This window comes from Eurosta solidaginis, chromosome 4 (genome assembly GCF_040869045.1).
Source record: "Eurosta solidaginis isolate ZX-2024a chromosome 4, ASM4086904v1, whole genome shotgun sequence".
NCBI lineage: Eukaryota > Metazoa > Arthropoda > Insecta > Diptera > Tephritidae > Eurosta > Eurosta solidaginis.
In genome coordinates, this window is record NC_090322.1 from 100,507,311 (window position 1) to 100,533,302 (window position 25,992).

At 35.0% G+C, this 25,992-nt stretch overlaps 1 protein-coding gene across 1 annotated transcript in view; it reads left to right on the plus strand.

Annotated features, from left to right (window-relative positions):
* LOC137250075 (WSCD family member CG9164) overlaps positions 1 to 25,992 on the plus strand; it is a 662,201-nt gene that overhangs the window by 40,020 nt on the left and 596,189 nt on the right.

Here is a 25,992-nt window from a genome sequence, read left to right on the forward strand (position 1 = left end):
AATTGTTTTTGGTCGAATTCTTATAGCACAGATGGCCCAGACACTTGCAATTGCTCACACCTAGAGCGTTTGGATGAGGAAGCTTACAAAATTATGAACACTTACACAAAAATTTATAATCAACTTCGTTGTAAATATTGTAAATAAATTCTACCTGTAAATACTTACTTTTTTCAAATAAACCTTTTTAAATAAATAAAAACAATTTTTGTTTTAAATTTTAAAATTTTTTGTTTTTTAATAACTTAAACAGAGTGTTATTGAACCCTCTATAAAGAGGATTTCACCATCTGTTAAGGGTCATAAGGTACCTATATCTTTTTCGCAAAGTTGAGCAAAGGCAGAAAAATTGCCTGCTTCTTTATCTTCCAAATCCGTATCTGTAACAACCAATGTTAGGTTAGATACATTAAGAACTTCTAAAAATTTTTCAATCAGATTGGTTGAAAAAATATATTGATTTGAATAACCACCATCGAACATTAGCTAAAAATGCATTTGAACACAATTTTTTTAAGCTATTAAACAATGCAGTCTTCGGAAAGACTATGGAAAATGTTGATAAACGAAAAGATATAAAAAAAAGTAACTGAATGGGAGAGTAGAGGTAGGAGATTAGGAGCTAGAGCTCTAATAACAAAGTTTAATTTTCATAGTTCACAACAATGTACTGATAATATGATTGGAATACAATTGAATAAAGGTTTCACAATTTACAAAAAACCTACTTATATAGGTTTTACCGTTTTAGAACTTTCTAGATTGAAAATGTATGAATTTCATTATGATTATATTAAACAAAAATATTGTGAAAATGTTAATCCTAACTATATGGATACTGACTCCCTTATTTACGATATTAAGACAAATGACTTTTATGATTATATTTGTAAAGATATAAGCATGCAATTTGATACATCTGTATACCCAAATCCAAATGTTTTTTATTTTCCATTGTTAAACAAAAAGGTTTTGGGTATGATGAAAAATGAATCTAATGGCAAATTAATGAAGGAATTTATTGGTTTCAGAGCAAAAATGTATTCTATTCGCATCGATCAAGAAGAAAAAGAGATTAAAAAAATTAAGGGTGTGAAAGAGTGTGTTACTCTCAAACCTCCTGCAAATGATTTTAAAAGATGTTTATTCGAAAAGAACTTGTACTTTGACTCAATGTATATTTTTAGGTCAAAATGTCATGAATTGTATACACAAGAAATAAATAAATTAACATTAAGTCCTTTAGATGATAAGAGATTTGTAAAAAATAATGGAATTAATACCTACGCTTGGGGTCATTATAAAATAAAAGAATAAAAAAACTTGCATGTCTTTACTTTCTTTTACACTCTCCGCCCGCCAAATTTCATAATCATCATCATCACCATTATATTTAGTAACATTATTTTTATTATTAGAGTTTTTCAAATTATCAACTAATTCATTTAATGGTTTTGAAATGGGCTTAAATGTAGTCTTCATCAAGTTTATTCTATCCAGTTCTCCCAATTTCATTCTTATAAGTTTTTCTTTTAATACTTTCCTGGTCTTAGAAAGACTTGCTAATACAGTCATATGATTACTTGACATGATTTTTTTAATGAGCGATCGGAAAAAAATGATACCTATCAGCTTTGTATCTGATAAGAATCTGGTAAATATGTTACGTATCAGCTGTGCATTTCATAAGAATCTGGTAAATCCGTTACCTATCAGCTGTGTATCTGATAAGAATCTGATGTGGCATATGTCTGTTATAGATGTTTTATAGTTGTATAAAATTATCGAACCCACAATAAAAGTTCAGCTCAGCTCTACTTCAAATTACTCAAATTTTTGACTAAGATTGATTTACGTGTAAAATCTAAAAAATGATGACTAATGCACATATTGAGAGTGATAATCTCCCTCTTAATGATTTTGCGCGATGGTACCTAATTCTGGCAGACCAACAGCAGCGTGAAGAGCTACTTGATGAGATCACGGAAGGGCTGGTGGAATACCTGAGGCTGCAACCGGAGTTCCTTAATGTATCTAACCTAACATCGGTTGTTACAGATACGGATTTGGAAGATATAGAAGCAGGAAATTTGTCTGCCTTTGTCCAAATTTGCGAAAAATATATAGGCACTTTATGACCCTTAGCAGAGGGTGAAATCCTCTTTATAGAGGGTTCAATAACACTCTGTTTAAGTTATTAAAAAATAAAAAATTTAAAAACTTAAAATAAAAATTGATTTTATTTATTTAAAAAGTTTATTTGAAAAAAGTAAGTATTTACAGGTAGAATTTATTTACAATATTTACAACGAAGTTGATTATAAATTTTTGTGTAAGTGTTCATAATTTTGTAAGCTTCCTCATCCAACCGCCCTAGGTGTGAGCAATTGGAAGTGTCTGCGCCATCTGTGCTATTAGAATTCGACCAAACACAAATTTCGTAATGTTCACCGAAATGATTCCTTATTTTACTTAATTTATCTCTATATCCAATTTTGGAATGAGTTTAGAAAAGTCTTTTCTTCTGCTCTTCAGGTAAAACTTGTTCAGAAAATTAAATATGTTTACTGCTGCTGACGACGATGACATATCTGTGATTACTGAACCTTCATATGCAATGTTTGATAATAACGACCAACATGAATTATTGTTGGATTTATATCGTATGAAGCGTGCTCATATAATGCTTCTCGTTTACGTAATGCCAAAGAGGATAAATACAGTAAATAAAAATCACAGTTGCACAAGGGGCCTACACGGCATGGATAAATGCGAGGCAATTAAAAATGTCCCTCTCAGAAAATATTCGGCATCCATTTTTTCAATTTCCAGCGAAACACTCGCCACAAAATAACGAGTGACGGCTCTTATTAGCCGTGTTTTTTTTTTACACGTAAACGTCTATACGCTTAAACTTTACATGGACTGCTAAGCGAAAAACTTTAAATACACCTCTGAAGTTGCTGCGCATAAAATTTGTCCTACTAAATTTCATTACGCATTATACTCAGATGTAACTAATTCTATGTATTCTATGTGTGTCCACAATTCATCGCAACTTATTTACCTATATGTTATACCCTATGGCCATCAGAGAATTTTGTCTCCGCTTTTTACACCCTGTGGCTGTAGCTAGTTATTTAACCACTGCCGCTAGATGGGTCTCCTAAGCATTATCTAAGCGAAGATAGGCTTTTTTTTCACGCGCAAACGTAAACGTATACGCGTGCATAAAAAAAACACGGCTATTGTATTTATATCCTCTTTGGTAATGCCTCCGTATTGTTTTTCGGAAATTCAAAGCAATATATATTTAAAGTACGCTGTATATAATTGCCGTAATAAGAGCATTTAATTCGTATTTCACAATTATCGTAAACTAAATTGAAATGTCTATAAAAAACCTCTGGGCTTTCAAGAATGCCTCCTATTCTCTTTTCCTTTTCAACTAGTAATTCTTTAAAATTGGCAATAGCCTCTAGCATGGTGTATTCGTTTATTTTCGCACCATGTAGTTCACTCCTTTGATCGCGGTTAGTTGGTCTAAAAGATCCCTCAGGTCTCTGCGTTGTTGTTGTTGATGTTGTTTTAAATAATGATGGGTTGAGCTCAGGGAAACTCTGATCTAACAATTGAATTGTTACATTTCTTTTTAAACGTAATGAAGTCTTTGGAATATTATATTCAAAATTATTCTGGTTACTATTTTCAAAATTTCTAAAGCTGTTTATATTTTGTATTTGATTCATATTGATTATAGGGATAACTTGTTCCATAACTTGAAAAAAGCAGGTAAATAAGTAGAATTTTTATTAAATTAGATAATTTCATATCGTTTTTTATTTTTTTATTTTTATCTATACATCTATACACGTGTGAGGCACATTATACAATGACCATATTATATGTTTGTCTATAGTTTTTCACATCAATTATTTCTAAATTGGTTTTTTAAATGAAGTATCCTGTACTAGAATCTTTTCAATATCGCTATTACTTAGAATTCGTTCAGCTTCAAAATCACGATATTCAAAGCACTTGATGCTCAACATTTTTTCAATGTATCTACTATCATAAGTACAACGAATTAGTATATCAAAATTATCATATTCCAATTTAAAAGGTCGATAAAATGCTTGTTTTGCCTCAATGATTCCTCCAATATCAGATTCCTTTTCAACGAGCTCACTACGAAATGCCTCTATAGTTTTATCTATATTAAACATTCTCATAGGCTTCTCTTCCGTTGAAAAATCAACTTTAGAAGATAGTGCGATTGTTGTGGATGATGAAAATAATGGCGTCGTTGACAACACTTCAATTTCTTCTTCGTAATTCGTTAAAAGAGGATCACTTTGTTTAAGTAATAAGAATGAAATATTGATTGATAAAATATCATTACTATTCGGTAATGTTAAATTAAATTGAATGCCTTTCGAGTTTTGGTTTATCGCAAGCGCATTACTATCTAAGTTTCCCCAAAATGGTGCTCCGTATGTAGTTTTGAAAACAAATAATAATAATAATGAGATATAAAATTTAAAATTCATTGTGACATATCCCTTTGTTCACGTCAATTTAAAATGAGGTTGATATTGGAAAACAGTATGTTTGTATAGTTACTTTTTTCTTCTTATTCTCACCCTTTAGAAACAAAAACACACTAAAGTTAAGATTTCTAATTCTATTTTATTTCATTATACATTTAAATTACTATCCAATATGTATTTGAACAAAATATATGCTGATTTTAAAGCACAATGAATTTTTGGTTGGTTGATTTTGACATTACAATCAGTATGAAAATGACATTGACAACGTACAGCATCTGGGTGTAAACTATATAATCTAGAGAGGTTAATTCCACCACATCCTGTACTCTCCTCTTTAAAGGTAAACACCGGCTTTTGGAGGAACTCTGCTATCCACACACTTTTTTCTTTCCTCTTAACATAAACTTTTATGTTCTTCAATGTTGACACCAAATAGTTTTTTAAAGATTTAAAACTATCGCTTCCATAGGACCATAATAAATTATGGTAGTGTAACATTAACCAATTAGCTTGTCGCTGATTATCCTTACTCAGATCCGAAAATTTAATTGGAGCTTTTATGTGAAAAAAGTGGAATTCTTCATTGTTGAGGACCACAGATATTTCCTTTACAATAAATCGGTTATCGTATGTTTAAAGCCTTGAACATCTGCTGTCGCAAACAGCATGCTTATTAAATATGAAATATTTTTTTAATGATAAGCTTTTTATGTTGAGCACAGACTGGTGAAGCATACTTACTTACTTAATTGGCGCTTAACCGTCTAAACGGTTATGGCCGTCCAACAAGGCGCGCCAGTCGCTCCTTCGCTCCGCCAACCCGCGCCAATTGGTCACACCAAGGGAGTTTAATCGTTTTCCACCTGGTCCTTCCAACGGAGTGGGGGCCGCCCTCTACCTCTGCTTCCATAGGCGGGTTCCGATAGAAACACTTTCTTGGCCGGAGCATCATCTCTCATTCGCATAACATGGCCTAGCCAGCGCAGCCGCTGCATTTTAATTCGCTGGACTATTTTGATGTCTGCGTATAGCTCGTACAGCTCATCATTAAATCTTCAAATAAACGAAGTCTTTTACTATTTCGAAATTATGGCTGCCAACAGTAGCGTGGTTGCCAAGCCGCGTATGCGCTGACTCTTTGCTCGATGACAGCAGGTACTTCGGTTTGTCCTCATTCACCATCAAACCCATCTTTACCGCTTCTTTTTCCAGTTTGGCGTAAGCAGAACTAACAGCGCGGGTGTTTAGGCCGATGATAAGTGAAGCATAGTTGGATATAAAAAAGAATTTTTAACCATTCCCCCGCACTTATATACTTTAGAAATATGAGTGGTCATTTAAAAATTTGGGGTCCTTTAAAAATTTGGGGCCCCTCATTTAAAATCTGAGCTCGATACTCTCCTGTATTGATGAACGTCTAAGCTCTTTTTTTCTTGCAGGCAGAATACAAAACAAAAAGCTCTAAGTTTTTTCTTATAGATCAGCCAGAACACACCGGAAGAACGTATAATGAGTTGATAGGGTGAGACATGCTCCTAATTTCTATACAAAATGCAAAAAGCTCCAAGCTTAAGAACGTTTGCGCCTAAATGTATGCAAACAATCTAATGAAATAAGGCATGAGGTTTTATTTACTTATATACATGTAAATATGTTTCAATGTTGTACGGTTAAGGTTAGTTATCAGCGTAGTTTAAGTTTTTCTCTTGTACATACATATGTGTTACTATTTGCATACAAACTTATAACCTAATAAAAAGCCAAACAAAATGTTCAGCCTTCATATTTATTTATCGTTTCATGAAATTCTCACATACATGCATATGTGTAAGCATGTACATACAAACTTAAAACCTAATAAAAAGACAAATAAAATGTTCAATCTTCAAATTTAAAAATGTATAATTTATATGCGGTCATGTTTAAGGAGCCCAAATGGTTGTATTCAACGTTTTATTAAAATACAAAACTTTGTTATAAAGAAATCACAAGTTCATTGTAAGGAAGCTCTTTAGTTAAAAATCTAAAAAATATTTAAGTGTTGTACGGGTGTGGTCCGACTGACCCTTTTTGTAGACGAGAAAAAATGGGGATTGGGTGGGGGTTGAGGTGGGTGGTTGGGGATAGAGTGGGCGGTATATCGGAGCACCAAGACAAAGTCGAGGGGCTCTGTAAAAATTTGGAGCCCCCATTTAAAATCTGAGCTCGATACTCTCCTTCATTGATGAACGTATGCGCCTAAATTTAGCCGACGAAATTGTTGGATGATCTTGAGAGGTGACATAAATTGCAGGTCAAGATAAATATAGAACTGGTCTCATTCCTACGACCAGACTCAACCCAGACTGCACTGAAAGTAAGGAGTTGTTAGGGTGAGACCGATGCATGTCTCCATACAAAATGCAAAAAGCTCTAAACTTTTTCTTACAGATCAGCCAGAACGCAAACCGGAAGAATGTAGGATGATTAGCTAAGGTGAGTTATGCTCCGACTTTTTCATACAAAATGCAAAAAACTGCAGAACTGTGTGATAAAGAAACCACAATACCATGGTAAAGATGCACTTTAGTTAAAAATCTAAAAACTAATTATGCGGCTTCAGGAAATTCTCACGTACATATATATATGTACCAGTATGTATACAAGACAAAGTCAAGGGGCTCTTTAAAAATCTAAGGGACTCTTTAAAAACGCTCGGGCGAAGTCTAGGGCTCATTAGAAATATGAGAGGTCACATAAAAATTTGGGGCCCTTTAAAAATTTAGGACCCGCTTTTAAAATCTGAGCTCGATACTCTTCTTTACTGATGAACGTCTAAGCTCTTTTTTTCTTGCAGGCAGAATACAAAACAAAAAGCTCCGCTTTTTCTTATAGATCAGCCAGAACACAAACCGGAAGAACGTATAATGAGTTGGTAGGCTGAGACATGCTCCGAATTTTTCCATAGAAATTCAAAAAGCTCTAAGCTTAAGAACGTTTGCTCCTAAATGCAGGCAAAATATGGTTGAAAGATCTTGAGACGTGGTAAAAATATCAGGTCAAGATAAATATAGAACTGGTCTCATTCCTACGGTCAGACTCTCCCAACCTGGGCCGAAAATATAGAACTGGTCTCATTCCTAGAGCCAGACTGGTGACAGGCTGGCCAAAAGTATTGAGTTTTTAGGGTGAGACATGCTCCGAGTTTTCCATCCAAAACATACATAAACTTACTACTTATCTCGATTAGTTTATGTCGTTACGGGGTACCGTTATGCGAACAAAATTAATATACTCTGTGTCTGCTCAGCTGAGCATAAAAATAGCACTAACAAAATTACTTAGTTTCATTCATGATTTAATGAGTTTTCAACATAGTTCGGCAACACCAGAACCCACAATTTTAACCGTTCCTTACTAAACTTAACTGCACTATACATTTTATTTCATTGCAATCTATAACATAATGCTGGAACTTGGGGATTTTTGCACAAAACTAGGTTCACAACGTTTGGATGGTGAAATACATAGACTCTTTTTGCGCGGCCTGTTTTTGATCGCTCTGTAACCTTTTATTATTTTTATACTCAGCTAAGCAGAGCCCACAGAGTATACTAACTTTGTTCGCATAATGGTAATCCGTAACGGCATAAACTAATCGAGATGGATATAGACTTCTATATATCAAAATGATCTGGGCGAAAAAAGAAATTCATTTAGACATGTCCGTCCGTCCTTAAACACGATAACTTGAGTAAATTTTGAGGTATCTTGATGAAATTTGGTATGTAGGTTTCTGGGCGCTCATATCAGATCGCTATTTAAAATGAATGAAATCGGACTACAACACGCCCACCTTTTCGATATCGAAAATTTCGCAAACCGAAAGAGTGCGATAATTCATTACCAAAGACGGATAAAGCGATGAAACTTGGTAGGCGTTTTGACCTTATGACGCAAAATAGAAAAATAATAAAATTTTGGACAATGGGCGTGGCTACGCCCACTTTTAAAAGAAGGTAATTTAAAGTTTTGCAAGTAATTTGGCAGTCGTTGAAGATATCATGATAAAATTTGGCAGGCACGTTACTCCTATTAATATATATATGCTAAATAAATATAAGCAAAATCGGATGACGAAAAAAAAATGTTTTTAAGTCAAATTTTAACAAAAAATTTAATATCTTTACAGTATATAAGTAAATTATGTCAACATTCAACTCCAGTAATGATATGGTGCCACAAAATACAAAAATAAAAGAAAATTTCAAAATGGGCGTGGCTCCGCCCTTTTCCATTTAATTCGTCTACAATACTTTTAATGCCATAAGTCGAACAAAAATTACCAATCCTTGTGAAATTTGGTAGGAGCATAGATTCTATGACTATAATTGTTTTGTGTGAAAATGGGCGAAATCGTTTGAAGCCACGCCCAGTTTTTATACACAGTCGACCTTCTGTCCTTCCACTCTGCAGTTAACACGATAACTTGAGAAAAAATCGATATATCTTTACTAAACTTAGTTCACGTACTTATCTGAACTCACTTTATCTTGGTATACAAAATGGCCGAAATCCGACTATGACCACGCCCCCTTTTTCGATATCGAAAATTACGGAAATCGAAAAAATTCCATAATTCTATACCAAATATGAGAAAAGAGATGAAACATGGTAATTGGATTGGTTTATTGACGCAAAATATAACTTTAGAAGAAACTTTGTAAAATGGGTGTGACACCTACCATATTAAGTAGAAGAAAATAAAAAAGTTCTGCAGGACGAAATCAAAGCCCTTGGAATCTTGGCCGGAATACTGTTCGTGGTATTACATATATGTATAAATAAATTAGCGGTACCCGACAGATGATGTTCTGGGTCACCCTGGTCCACATTTTCATCGATATCTCGAAAACGCCTTCATATATACAACTAAGGGCCACTCCCTTTTAAAACATTCATTAATACCCATATCGTGCAAACGCATTATATAGTTACCCCTGGTCCACCCTTATGACGATATCTCGAAAAGGGGTTCGATCACCTATAGAACTAAAGCCCACCACGTTTTAAATAATCATTAACACCTTTTATTTGATACCCATACACATTCTAGAGTCACCCCTGGTCCACCTTTATGGCGATATCCCGAAATGGCGTCCACCTATAGAACTATGGCCCGCTCCCTTTCAAAATACCTTCCATTTGAAACCCATGTCATACAAACACATTCCAGGGTTACCCTAGGTTAATTTTCCTAAATGGTGATTTTCCCTTATTTTGTCTCCATAGCTCTCAGCTGAGTATGTAATGTTCGGTTATACCCGAACTTAGCCTTCCTTACTTGTTACTTTTGTAAACAACCTAAATTCTGCATATAAATTGTTTTAATTCTTTACAGTTCAATTATTAGCTTACAGAGTATAAATTTTAATAAAGGTGCAATACATATTGTGGCATTTTGTGCATTTTTAGTGATTTAATTTCTGTGTTAGTAAACTTACACAATAATTATTGTCTAACTGCATACCTTTTTGTTGATATCTGCTATTAGCAAGTCATTGTGGCCCCTATTATGAAAATTTTTCGATCTTCGATCTTCGCTGGCTATCGAACATCGAAAATCGAATTAAAAATTGGTATTATGACATCTAATCTCTGTCGAAATTTTCGTTGTGTATCTAATTTTGTAGCGAATGGAAATTTGTTGTAGACGCTGTATCGTATTAGAAGAAAATTGTTTGAAATGTAAGTTTTTGTGTTTATCTTCTACTGTTTTGCTACCTAATAGTAATTTCAAACTATTTGTATTAATCTTATATAGTGTAGGATGCTTTATTTTTATTAAAATTAATATCCACACAAAATTATTTAAAAGAAAGTGTTACATTTTCATGATGCAAAATTGAATATTAACGAAAATTTTGAAAATAGTAAAATCAATATTGAAAATTAAAATATTGTAAAACATATTAAAATTACAAAGTTCAAAGTAACATAATAACAAATAAATAAAATTAATTTAGTCAATATAATTTAGGAACCCTACATATAGGTCCAAGGTCGTGAATATAAAATCCGTTTATAACAAAACGAACTTGCAGAAAAGATCCGGTGGAAAAAATTTCAAATGCATTCTCGTGTCCGATGATCAGTTAACACAATCCCTAGCGCAAAATCTGAGAATTGTTTCCAATTTCAAAATGGTTGGAATAGACTTGGCTCTTGTGCATTATTGCAGCTATCCATCTTTACGAGATAGCAAGTCCATGAACGCTTCTATGGTCATTATGAAGTTTAGTTTTTAACAAATGTAACAACCCTTCAAAAAACCCGAGTACTCCATAAATAGTGTAAGGAATACTCCTTTAGGAGTATAGGAGTGTTCCAAAACTAATCTCTATTCATACAAAAAATGTGCTCCAATTAACATTGCGATCTGTTCCTCACTAAGGTTTTAACACATCGCTGGTTCGTACAATACTCCAGTATTGCTCATGCGTCTGGTCCCCTGTTTCTCAAAAGCATATAAAGCGTCTTGAGTCAGTTCAAAAGCAATTTTTGATATTTGCATTGCGCGGCCTTAATTGGGACTTAAGTCTCCACCTTCCTCCATACAGAAGTAGACTTCTTCTTATTAACTTGCCCACTCTGGAAAATCGGAGAATTTTACTGGGGGTATTGTTCATCCATGAGCTCATTATTGGAGAAATTGATTCTGCGGACCTTCTCAGCCGCTTGTTTTTTGCGGTTCCCCCTAGAGTATCCAGACACTACGTTCCTTTCTATTTACCCCTTTGTCGACGAAACTTTGCTAAAAATAATCCTCTTCTTATCTGGTGCGCGCACTACAATTACTTGTATAGCTGTATCAGTCTTGAATGTACTTTTGCCACTATACGTAATGCAATACTTGCCTATCTAACTTAAGAGATACAAGCTAATTTAATTTAATTTGCCGGCATTTTATTTCTTCCATAAAAAACAGGAATATCTCGTTTAAGGATGGAGGAACATTTATCAACATGTATCATTAAGAAGGAACAAGACAGTACTGTGTTGATTGGAATCTGGTGCATTCCAACAACGTAAAAAACATGCTTTTTCATGAGTCACTGACCGGAATCGTATGCATTCCGGCAGTATACTCTTATGGGTCCGGCATCGAGCTGATTGGAATCCGGTGCATTCCAACAACACAGGTCATGTTACTTTTTTAAGCCTTGTGTTGGCGTATCCTCATTCACTACTCTTAGCACTGCCGGATTCCCATGACATGCTGATTGGAATCTTGTTGCATTCCAACAGGAAGATTGGAATCCACTGCATTTCGAAATCATGCTGAGCGGAATCTGATGCATTCCGCCAGTATAAGATTTCGGTATAAGATCTTATTTCTGCTCATATTTCTTATTACTATTATATTCTGAAATTAAAATGTAATGTTCATTAATATATCTTTGTTTGTAATATACATTGTTGAAATCTCGATATATCTTAAAGTTTACCTTTTGAGTTGTATATTTATATATCTTTTATATTATGCAGTCGACCATAGTTTGTCGTCGACTTTAAATATTAAATAAATAAATAAAATCTCCTAGGAGAGGAGTAGGTGATCCCGATCTCGCTTTGTTTGTGAGTATTCCATAGAGCACATACGTGAGAGTACTTTCCAAAGTACTTTCACTGTAGTACTCCATGGAGCACCCACGGAGGATCATATGCCAAAGTACTAAAGAGGAATTGTGTCGGAAAGAATTATCGGAGTGAATTTAATTGAAAATGAAAGTAAATGAAGACGGGCAATACAACTTTTATATTTTATACTACGAATATTCTTATGTTATTTAGCATTTGCGTGAATAAAGAAACTAATATTTCTCTATACTATAGTATGTGTACATAAAACCAGTGCGCGGTTGCATTTTATCAGAGTTGCCATAGTAAAATTTTATTATCAGTTGAGCCTTGAGCTCGAATCGAACCTTGAATCATTTATTTATTTTATTTATTTATTATTACGGTCTTTAAGACCTAGTTTAGGTTAAAATAAGAAATTAAACATAACTACTCATGTCACATTTAGTGACGTACAATATAAAAACAATTTTTCTTTGAACTTACTAATATTTTCACAGTCTTTCAAATCAGAAGGTAACTCATTATACATTTTATACCCTAAATATTCAAGAGACCTTTTGGCGAACTCAGTTCTTATTCTAGGCAGTCTTATATTATTGCAATTTCTTGTTCCATAATTGTGGATTTCATGATTATAATGTATTTTACTACTCAGGTAATTCGGTAACATTCCTAACCTAAGTTGGTGTATAAATTTCAATGTGAAATAACTAACTGACTGTTTAATACTAAGTCAGTTTAATCTATTGAGCATTACAATTTTTGGCGTTCTTGGAGGACATTTTAAAATAAATCGCATTGCCTTGTTTTGCTGTATTTGAAGTTTCTTAATATATATATCATTACTTAATAGCAGAATAGTAGGACAATAAATAAAGTGTGGTTCAATAATTGAACGATATACCAATATTTTATGACTTTGACTGATATGTTTACATGTTCTATACATGAAGCCTATTTTCTGTGCAATTTTCCTTTCCAGATAAGTTACATGCTCTCCAAAATTTAGATTATCATCAATCAAAACTCCTAAATACTTAATTTTGTCTACTCTTTGGATTTCCATGTTTTTTACCTTCAGCGTAATATTATTTAAACTATTGTTACTTATGATATTGGTGTTTTTACAAAATATCATGAACTTACTTTTTTCGACATTTAATTTCAGTTTTCTAAGGCATAACCATTTGTATAGCGAGTCCAGGTCTTCTTGTACTTTCAGCGTGGCACATTCTGCATATTTTTCACTTATGATAAGCAATGCATCATCCGCAAATAGACGTATTTTACAATATTTTGAGCATCTTTTGATATCATTGATATACAATGTAAACAATATTGGCGCCAAGACCGAGCCTTGTGGTAAACCAATGTTAACATCCACCACTGATGAAACCTCCTTTCCAATTATCGTTCTCTGTTTTCTGTCACCCAAATAACTCCGGAACCATTCCAAAGCCTTTCCTCTTATACCAATTTTAAACATAACGTCCAATAGCTCAGATCTATCGACAGTTTCAAAAGCCCGTTTTAAATCCAAGAAGACAGACACCGTAAATTTTTTGTCCGCCATGTCTTCTTTCCAATCTGCAATTACCATATTCAACGCTGTTTCACAAGAATGGCTCTTCCTGAATCCCGATTGTTCTGGGATAATCACATTGTGCTTCTCTAAGTATGCCACAAGTTGATCCTTCACCACTGTCTCCATAATTTTTTCATCTGTAGGTAACGTGTTAATTGGACGTAGTTCCTCAGGTTTCATTGTATTTTTTACTTTTTCAACAGGTATTATTGTTGAAATTTTCCAGTAACTAGGTACAATACCGCTGTTTAAGGATTCGTTAATTATGTCTTTGTAGAAATTAGCAGTATATGTCATGGCATCTTTAACGACACCCTCCGATAAAAGCTTGTCGCCGCCATATTTGTTTTTAAGTGATTTTGTGATAATAATAATATCGTCCACTACAATGTCAGTAAATTTAAATGTTTCAAATGGATTACTATGATTTGCGCTTATTTCATCCCCATTTACAATTTCTTCGATGCTATCATTAATTTCAACAATACTTTGTATAAAAAAGTTATTTAGGGCATTAGCTATATCATATTCATTTTCCAGGCATTCACCGTTAATTACAATTTTAGTGATATCGCCATTGTTATGATTTACTCTATCTTCCATGTATTTCTTTTTTTTATAAATTATGGTTCTTTTATATATTTTCTTAATGACGTTATATTCGTCCCAAAATCCAGTATTTCGAGCAGTTTTATAAGATTCTATTTTTCTTTTATGCAGGTTTGTTAATTTAAAAATACAACCTTTCATTAAAAACAAACGAGCCAGTTTGTTTTTCGATAGGTTTTTTTGACATTCGGCCGTATTTTCCTTATTTTTTTCAGACAAATGAAAGTTTTTTTTTTAGTTTGAAAATTTGGTGCATAAAAACACAATTAGAATCAAGTTTTTTGTGAAAAAAGTGAACCATTAGAGAAAGAAATAATTTGCGCGTGTTATTTGCATTGTTTTATTGTTAAATTTGTTAATGTAAAAATAAAATGTAAAACATAAACAAAAACATGACAAACTCGCTAATTATGGGGGAATAGTGGCCTCGCTTTTTCATGATAGACATTTTTTTTGTGTTTTGAAGTTCCGATAAAGTTTCGTTAGTTTTATTAGCTTGAAATCCAAGCAAAAATAAAGTAGTGTCATATATGCTTTTGAAGTGACGAAAGCGTTTTATATAATTTTGCCCTTATGCATTTGTGTAAACAGCCTTAGAAGTGAAATTTTTCCATGTTACACGTGTGGCGCTTTATATTTTGACTCTAATTTAAATAAATTTTGCTTTCCGTATGTTTCCGCATTGTTGCAGGCTACAAATCTAGTATTCTTATTTCCGCGGAAATATATGCTACTATTACATCTGTAAATACTACAAAGTTTTATTTAACTATTAAATGCAACTCAGCTTGAAGTACTCTTACGTACCAAAAATGCAACTCTAGACCTGAGATTTGCATCAGGTGAGCGAGGCTGTTTGTATTTTTGACGTTTTTCGCTTAGTTGACACACTTGGTATAGGTACACTATGATTTCAGCGGTTTATACTTCTGGCTAGTTCCAGTACTTAAGCTTTTTTCTTCATAATAAATAATTTTGCTTATATTTTATTTGACAGATGATGGGAATGTGCTTTTCTGAACGGTTGAATTTATCGAATTATCGAACAATGACACTAATCTTGATCGAATGAGTGTCATAATACCGAATGAAAATTCGTTCGATCAGCTCTTTCGACCACAGTCGAAGATCGAATTTGTCTCATAATAGGGGCCTGTGTGTCTTTTGCTTTCTGCTCTATTTACTGTCCGCTAAGCGCTGCCAGCTGTTAGCATACAGTGCTCCATAATAACTCTCATTAAACCATCTTAGCGAGTGCCCACCAAAAAATTTGGTTTAAGAAGAGTTTTTGTGTTCTTTTTTTTTTTTTGTTTTTTGCTTAAGATTTAATTAACAATAATGTTGGATTGTTATTCCAAGAAGTGTTCCTCCCAGGGGAAAATATCCCGAGGTGACACTTATGTTTGCTGTTGGCTATGTGAAAACATGGCTCACGTGTGCGGGATTCTCACACATAGGTGGTCGAGTAGAAAATGACATGCGCGCTTTCATGAGACTAACTCAGAAAGAGTTTAATAATATTTTCATTGGCTTTCGTGAGCTTCACGAAAGATTTAAAAGGATGGAGACTCATTTCAAAAAATTTAAAGTAATTTCCGAGTCACCAAAACGCAAAAAATGCATGCCCAGTAATAACACCAACTTGGCTTCGGGTCTGGGACAAGGTTGTCCTCATACGTCTGTACCTCCAACTTCACAGACATATCAAACTAATGTTAATCAGAAATCCCCTAAACGGTCTGCCGAGATTTCTAGCGGTGCTACGGTGATTTCTAACCATGTTAACACCGTTCCAACTAGCAATTGTACCTCTGTAGCGACTGCCCCCACGACACCACTCTTAATTTCATTAACCTCCCAAGTTTTACTTTCTCTTCCACCTGTTTCTCTAACTCCTACAACCACAGTAACCGACAGTTTGGCAACAATTGTGGCTGCCAGCAACCAAATGTTACTGCCTGATTCGAACAACAACGCTAGGCCAACCAGCGCGTTAACTGCCCCTTCTCTTACAGTAGCTCCATCTTCTGGTGTGCTATCTGCTACTACTACGCAGGTGACTGCTGTGCCACCTAGTAGGGCATATTTGTGTCACGGCTACATGTATTTCTAACGGAACATGACGTTGCTAATTATGCCTGCTCTAAGCTCGGTGTGTCGCTCACCAGTAACATCATTGTTTATAAATTTAACTTTAAATATGATAAAGACATTTGCTCGTTTAAAACATCTGTTCCTGATGCATTCTTTGACAAGGTGCTTGATCCTTCTTTTTGGCCTGTACATACGGTGATACACTTATTTGCCACGAAGTCGAGGGCTGGACCTGTCATAGCGGTTAATACAAATCCCAAAAACGTAATATCGAACACAGAAACAACAACACAAAGGTAATCATTGATTCATCCCATCTCATCATTAATTACAAAAATGTTCGTGGCCTACGATCAAAACTCGCCCCTTTTTTCCTTAATAGCTTCACTTTTACGGCACAAGTAGTCGCCTTTACGGAGATCTGGCTAAAGCCTGATAGCATCTGCAAACTTCTCTAAATACCTAATAGCTCGTTCTAACTTTCACCGTCTTAATCAGCTTTGTTATAAAGATTACTTAAGTTGTTGTAAAGCTAAATTTTTTGAAAATCCAAAAAAGTTTTACACTTTCGTAAATTCAAAACGGAAAAATTCTGGGTATCCTTCCTCATTAATCTTTGGATGTAAAAAAGCTTGCACTGATGACGACGTTGCTGAACTATTTTCTGAGTTCTTTAAGTCCTCGTATTCATCCAGTGGTTTTCGTTCTGCTCAATACCCCTATCGCTTAGATAGCTCGAATTCCATCGTCAAGGGTCAACCACTACAAACTTGCTAGTATTTACCTCTTTAGTTATGGAAGGATTTTTACCGAACAAGCAAACGGATGTCATCTCTACTGATTTCAGCAAAGCATTCGATACCGTCAACCATGAGTTACTTATTCATAAGCTTGATTTAATGGGCTTTCCGTTTGACCTATTAATGTGGCTGAAAAGCTATCTTTCTAACAGGACCCAAAAAGTTCTGTTCAAGTGCAGTCTCTCGGAATCGTTTGGAGTTTCCTCCGGTGTACCTCAGGGAATTCATCTAGGCCCTTTGCTCTTTACCCTATTCATTTAGAACCTTGCCGTGCGCGGACGTGTTTTTGATCGCTCTTTGAATTGTTATTCTTTTTACTTTGTAAACAAGTTTTATCTTTTATAAATATTCATTAATATAATAGAAAACAGTTTATAAGTTTAATTTCGTATTAAATCCTTACACAGTGCAATATACATAGTGGCTTTTTGTGCAATTTAAACATTCAGTCTGTGTGTTCATATATCATAGATTTTCACAAAAATTTGTGATAACTGCATACCTTTTTGTTGGTAGCTGCTATTAGCAAGTCATTGTGTGCCCTTTTTGCTTTCTGTTGTGTTCGCTGCTAGCTATACGCTGTCTTGCGATTTGCATCCAGTGCTCCAAAATAACTCTCGCCCATATTTTTTGAACAGCTGTTCAATTTATCCTATACTTATAGTTTCTTTTGCCTATTTTTCTTTTGGGTTTGTTTAACTTTGCAATTATGTTGGATTGCTGTGTCAAGAAGTGCACCAATCAAAAGAAAATTTCCCGTGGTGATACTTATGTTTGTTGTTGGCTCTGTGATATATGGCTCATGTTATCTGTGCCGGTTTCTCTCACATAGGTTGTCGGGTGGTTGACCTAACATCCAGCAAAATTGGACTGAACTGGACATGTCATGATTGTCGTTCCGTAGAAAATGACATGCGAGCTTTTATGAGGCAAACTCAGAAAGAGTTCAACAACATTTTTATTGGGTTTCGTGACCTTAACGAAAGATTCAAAACGATGGAGGCTCACTTTAAAAAATTGAAAGTGATATCTGAATCCCCAAAACGTAAGAAATGTATGCTCAACAATGACTCCAACTTGCCTTCGAGTCAGGGGCAAAGCTGTCCTCCTACGAATGTCCCTTCAACCGCGTTGACTGATACGAACAGGCTTACCAAAGACGTTATGAACAATGCAGCTCAGGAATCTCCACAAGAATCTCCACAAGGCTGTGTCGAGACTTCCAGTGAGACGATCTCTGGCAAATTAAATGATGCCCGAACTAACAGTGGTACCTTTGCGGCTGTTTGTTCTACGTCACCAATGTTGATTTCTCTGGACTCCCCAATTCATCCTACACCTCCACTGGTATCTTTAGCTCCAACAATAACAGTTACCGATACTGGGGTTGTTGCTAGCGATACAAGTGTACCTGAAAAAAATAGTACTTCTTTGACGGGCTCGATAACCAACGCTAGGTCAAGCAATGCGTTTTCTGTCAACTGTTCTATAACGGCCGCACCTTCCCAGCTCTCTGGTGCGTTATCCGCTACTCCTTTGCAGGTGACTGCCGTGCCACCTCGTAGGGCTGTATTTGTGTCCCGATTCCAGGTCCATTTCCTACTAGCACCCGCGGAAACAAATACGTACTGGTGGTTATGGATTATTTCAGTAAATGGCCAGAGGTATACCCAATCCCAAACCAAGAAGCAGAAACAGTAGCAGAAGTGGTTAAAAACGAATGGGTGGCAAGGTATGGTGTACCAATGGAGTTACATTCTTACCAAGGCAGGAATTTCGAATCAGCTGTGTTCCAGGAAATGTGTAAGTCATTGGGCATTCGAAAAACACGGACAACTGCATTGCATCCTCAATCCGATGGTATGGTAGAACGATTCAATAGAACATTGGAGGAGCACTTAAGGAAAGTAGTAGACAAGTACCATAAAGAATGGGATACCCGCATACCATTATTCTTGATGGCTTACCGATCAGCAGTGCATGAGACAACGGGCCAAGCCCCTGCAAAAGTAATTTTTGGCAATGACCTTAGACTGCCAGCAGATTTGAAGTTTGGGATAGATGCCAATGCGGAGAGAAATGTCAGGAAATCCACTAGTGATTTGGAAGAAGAGCTAAGAGAAATACATGATCTGATAAGGCAACGAACAAAGATTATGAGTGACAAGATGAAAGCGAGATATGATAAAGCAATTAATTCAGAAGGTTTTCAGGAAGGAGATTTGGTGCTGTTATACAACCCACAACGTAAAAAAGGTTTGTCCCCGAAATTCCAGTTAATTGGGAAGGCCCATACAAAGTTGTAAAACGGATCAACGATGTAGTGTACCGCATACAAACCATCGGTAAACCACGAACCAAAATGAAAGTGGTCCATTTGGAAAGGCTGGCAACGTTTAGATCGAGAGATTTGTCTGATCGGGACGATCAGACTTAGGTGGAGGGCAGTGTCACGGATATTAGCATCACTAAGTTATCCCATCACTAAGGCGATGCTAAGGCCATGCCAAGCAGTATTTACGTTAATAATCAAATCAAGTATACACATATATAAGGCAGCCCAGAGAGATGTCACACACAGATGCATTTACTTATACGCCTATGTGCGCGCGAGAGACTGTAAACTACGAACATTCACATCAATAATTAAATCTTTATGTATCTACATAAACGAATAAATAATTGCGTCTACACATATGTACAATGTACGAATACGAGCAGCGGAGAGTCAATGCGCAAACACATGCATATATCTGAGAAGTTTGAGAGCTACTGGACTAGTAGATTCTGGAAGCGCCTAAAAGATGTATAAAATTGTGCAATTTTAGTTATAGCTGAGAAGTTTGAGAGCTCATGGACAATGCTAGTACATTCTGGAAAAATGCGAACGAGGAAACCAAAGGGTATAAAAAGCAACAGATGAAGAGGCGCTGTAATTCAATTTGAGTTAAGCAATCAATCAGTTATTGATTAAGCACGCGATCTGGCGGCCAATAATAGAGTTCAATTTGAGTTATCAATCAGTTTGGTTATTAAGCCAGCGAGTAGCAAAGTATAAGTGTCATTGTGAAGTACTTTAATAAAGGCCACTTTTACATTATTCAATATTGGGGTTATTTATTCAACTGTTTAGTGATTCGAACTTAGCAGAGGATTGCAAATAAGAGGATTTGCAGCAAATTCGTTACACTATATATAAATCAGATATGCATCATGTAGCACTATCTTTATCTATTGAATTCTTCGACCTAGTGCCGTAAAACAATATGAATAATAATGGGCGCTCCTATAACTTTAAGGATACAAATTATGAATCTCTAAACTCTCTCATATCTGAAATAGACTGGACATCTATTTTCTTTGCTAAAAATGCAACTGAATGTTTCGACATCTTTTTGCTAAAGATGGCTGACATATTCAGTAGGAATCTCTCTCTCCTACCGGCTAAAGTTCACAAACAACCCTGGTACAATACTAGGTTGAAAATGTTCAAAAATGAAAGAAATAAGTACTTTAAATTATAAAAGGCTATTAGCGATACTGTTTTTAAAGATCATTATACTTCTTATATGGTGCATTTCAATGTTCTTGATAATTTTTTGTACAATAAATACGTTTCTCGAATTGAAGATGAGCTGAAAGTTAATCCTAAATCTTTTTGGATCTATGTTCGTTCAAAAAAAAGTTCTGCTAATATACCAACCTGTGTTAAATTTAATGACATTTGCTCTAACAGTTTGGTCGATATTGATGGATTGTCCTCTTTTTTATTTAAGAAGTGTAGTATTTCTCTTTGTGTGCCATTGTGCCACATTTTCAATATTTCGTTATCGACTGGAGTTTTTGTTGATCGCTGGAAACTGACGTCTATCACCCCTATCTTCAAGTCTGGAAATAAAAATGAAGTAAAGAATTACAGGCCAATATCCAAACTGTCAATATGCTCAAAACTTTTTGAAAAGGTAGTTAAAAACAAAGTATCATTCGCTATCAATAAAATAGTGGATCCATGTCAGCATGGTTTCATTACGGGACGTTCGACTGCTACAAATCTGGCTGTTTTCTCTAAGTTTTGTGTCTCTGCGTTTAAGGATGGATGTCAAGTTGACACCATATATACGAATTTCTCCAAGGCATTTGACACAGTTTCGCATAAATTACTTCTATGGAAACTTGAACTTTCGCTTTCAAGCTTTCTGTCGTGGCTGAAGTCCTATTTGGAAAATAGAATCTCTTTTGTTGAAATCGAGAAAACTAAGTCTTATGAATTCTCAGCAACTTCGGGTGTACCACAAGGAACATCCTTGGTCCTATTTTCTTAATGTTTATTAGTGATGTTGGCTCATTCATAAACTTTTCGAATTATTTGCTTTATGCTGACGACTTAAAACTATTTCGGAGAATCTTCTGTACTTCTGATGTCTTGCGTCTGCAAGAAGATCTGAATGCTATAAATAATTGGGCCTTTCAATATAATCTGCGACTCAATATTAGTAAATGCTGTCAGATGACGTGTACTAAGTCTATGAATGTGGTTTCATTCGCGTACTCGATTTCTTGCGTCAATGTATTAGTTTCGCGATCTTGGCGTAATTTTTGACTCATCTTTTACTTTTGGTAATCATGTAAACTTTCTCATACCAAAGGCTTATACCAACTTAGCTTTCTTGCGACGATATGCTAAGGATTTCAAGGACCCATATACCAGGAAAATCTTATACAATGCCTTAGTGCGTTCCAAGTTAGAGTATGCATCAGTCATCTGGAATCCCATATACTCTTCACACTCTTTAAGAATTGAAAGAATTCAGCGCAAGTTCATACGATTTGCTCTTCAACCTCTGCACTTTGTTAATCCCCTGCCACCCTACAATGAAAGATGCATACTTATCAATGTCTTGCTACTTGTTCCAGAGAAAACACTAGTATTGAAAAGGTGTGTGAGAATATCAACTAAAGGGAAATCCACATTTTTCAGAACCTGGTTTGATACTCCATCATAGCCACCTGATTTTGTGTTATTCAAAGACTTAATGGTTTTTAAGATTTCTAATCTAGTAAAGGGTTCGAAGAAAAAACTACCGTCTGAACTTGACTCCACGTACTCCGACTCTAGACATGTACACGAAGATGTGATAGCATATCTTTGCGCAATAGTTGAGAAGTGTTCATTAAAAATATTGGCTACTTAGGGTTTGAAATATTATCTTCACAATTCACTAGAGCAATGGACGTGTCTTTTCGCTTACACTTCCGGTTTAACATACTGTTACGAATATTAGCAAAACTAAGGAGTGCTGCCGTCTCTAAGGCGATGCTAAACAGTGACGTGAATGCACATCAATAATTCAATCATTACGTATTTACATAAACGAAACAATAACTGCGTCTACATATATGTACCATGTACGTATACGAGCAGCGGAGAGTCAATGCACTAACACATGCATATATCTGAGATACTTCTATAAGTATGCAATGAGAAAAACTATAAAATTGTGCAATTGTAGTTACAGCTGAGAAGTTTGAGAGCTACTGGACTAGTAGATTCTGGAAGCGCCTAGAAGATGTATAAAATTGTGCAATTGTAGTTACAGCTGAGAAGTTTGAGAGCTCATGGACAATGCTAGTAGATTCTAGAAGATGCGAACGAGGAAACAAGAGAGTATAAAACGCCGCAGATGTAGAGGCGCTGGAATTCAGTTTGATTTGAGTTGTCAAGCAGTTACGACTAAGACGATATCTAGCGAGCAATAGCAGTATTATTTTGAAAGTCAGTTTGGTTATTAAGCTATTCGTTGCACAGTTTGGGTGTTATTGTGAAATATTTTAATAAAGGCCATTTTTCCATTATTCAATATTGGAGTTATTTATTCAAGAGTTTAGCGATACGAACCTAGCAAAAGGGCAAATAAGAGGATTTGCAGCAAATTCGTTACAATACTATTAATAATAGTCCATTCTTTCTTAGAATTTCCTCGTGAAGCCATAAACTTATTGCGATAAAAATTATCACGTTGCAGTCGGACTTCTTTTTTTACGTCATTATACAAAAAAGCATAACGCCTACGAAATTTGTGATTCTGCGCGTGCTTACGCCACTTTCTTGCTAATTTATTTTTCAGCCTTATTTTACTAATATGGGACTTGCTTATCCATGATTTCAGATTCATAGCCGATTTACGGAGCTCAACAGTGAAGGTATGGTTTTTTAAAATATTTGAAAAGTTATTGTACGCCTTTGATATATTGCTCTCATTATAAACTTCTCCCCAAGACTCAAACAGAAGTTTTTCCTTCAGAAGACTGAAATTGATTTTTAATTTGCTCGAAGCTATATTTTCTTGTTTGTCAATAATTTTATTAATAATTAAACCAGTCATTGTGTGATCGGTAATACCGAGGTCAAAGTTCAGACATTTAAATAAACTATGGGTACTCCAAAAGGAGCGACAGAAAAATTGAGTAAAAAATATTACTGCTGGGCTAAGGAATCTTGTGTTCGAAGGAAGAATTAGAGGGGCGGGGGAGGGGCGTGGATGTATCTGGTGGGTACTAAAAATTTTTTTCGGCAGCAGGTTAGGATAAATCTTATTATTTTTTTGTCATTAAAAAGTAGTAAATTACCGATAATATTCCCAAATTCAAATACATACATATAACCCACTCATAATTGACATGTTTTAACCATTTATATAATTTCCTTTTTACTTCAAAATTTTTTTTATAGAAATGTTATTTCAAAGCCATATTAATCTTTGGTGTTCACAACGTTCATATATTTTAAGAGTTCAAGATCAAAAAAACCGAGAAACTGTTTTGTAGCCATTAAATTTTAGTCTAACAAGGTGGCACTTTTAAGCAGTTTTAAAGTCGCCTAAACACAAAAACAATTCTAAAAATTCCAAGCGGTTTTTAAGCGACCGTATTACCGAAAGTATTACTTTTAAAATAAAAACGAATTTCGGCTTATTTGGGGGTTTGAATGTCATATTGATTGTTACTTACGTTCCATATTCTATACATTTTTTTTCATGCGACTAAAATTAGCTTTTGTATGTTTAAATACTGCGATGATGCTTTAAAAATATACCATGAAGTCAATTCTCCTTATAGGTGGGGGAGGAGGGGGTTTGAACCACTAAAATGCTCCCTCTGCGGCCGGGCCTGCTCGTACGTATTACCCACGAAAACTCCTGCTCCACCTGCAGAATAATACTCATTAGTGTTCGCCAGAAATTTATAATCGCGTATACTGAAATCCTCCTTTTCATAAGCAAAAATCCATATTTCAGACACAAAGATAATATCTGGATAAATTTCAAACAATTCGAGGTTGCAAAGCAGCAAATCAAAATTTTCTCTGAGACTACGAATGTTTTGATGAACAATAGTGATGGCACGATATTTCGCTATTGGTGATTGCATCGCCGCTATTGACAAATCGCTAATACCCTTCAAAAAACGCGAGTACTCCATAAATAGTGTAAGGAATACTCCTTTAGGAATATAGGAGTGTTCCAAAGCTAATCTGTATTCATACAAAAAATGTGTTCCAATTAACATTGCGATGTCCTAGGAGAGGAGTAGGTGATCCCAATCTCGCTTTGTTTGTGAGTATTCCATAGAGTACATACGTGAGAGTACTTTCCAAAGTACTTCCACTGTAGTACTCCATGGAGCACCCACAGAGGATCATATGCCAAAGTACTAAAGAGGAATTGTATCGGAAAGAATTATCGGAGTGAATTTAATTGAAAATGAAAGTAAATGAAGAGGGGCAATACACCTTATATAATTTATACTACGAATATTCTTTTGTTATTTAGTAGTTGCGTGAATAAAGAAACTAATATATCTCTATACTATAGTATGTATACATAAAACCAGTGCGCGGTTGCATTTTATCAGAGTTGCCATAGTAAAGTTATGTTATCAGTTATCTGTATGCAATATTTTACTTTTGGCAACTCTGTTCGATCGTCATCGTGTCGTGATCACGGTCGTTCATCATAAAATTCGAATCCTAATAGTGAGAGCGGCGATGCAATCATCGGTAGTGAAATATCGTTCATCACTACTCGTCTGTGTGCTTGACTTTATGACTGAGTAAAAAGTTGATTAGAGACAAAAAAAAAAACAAAAAGCATTTCGTTTTGTAACGTCGTCGCGTCAAGTTCGTTTTTCCCCACAACTCAACCGCGTGCTATAAAAGGACGCTATTCATGCGGTAGAGAATAAAATGGCGAATAGCGCGGGAATCGAAATGACAAAAAATTAAATTAAAAACATTTTTAAAATGTATCGTACTTGGAGTAAACTATTAAATCTAAATACATTTTATCGTACTTGGAGTAAACCATTAAATCTAAATATAATTTATCGTACTTGGAGTAAACCATTAAATCTAAATATATAAAAACCTCAATTACGCAGAAACCTACGCACATGGTTCCGGCCTTAGTGTATTACATGTGTGTATGTGGAGCAACTGTACAACAATTTAAAGACAGCAAACTTCTGAATATATAACCTGGTGTTATGGATTAACACCAATGGAGGGATAACCTGGTGTTTTATTATGCTTAAGCAACCAATAAACTACTGATCCAAAAAAAAAAAAGGATACAAAAAATTGGAAAGAATATACTTTACAAAAGTTTACCAGCTATTATCGAAAAATCGGGATAGTTGTCTGAAGAAGTACACAACGAAAAAAATGTCTCGT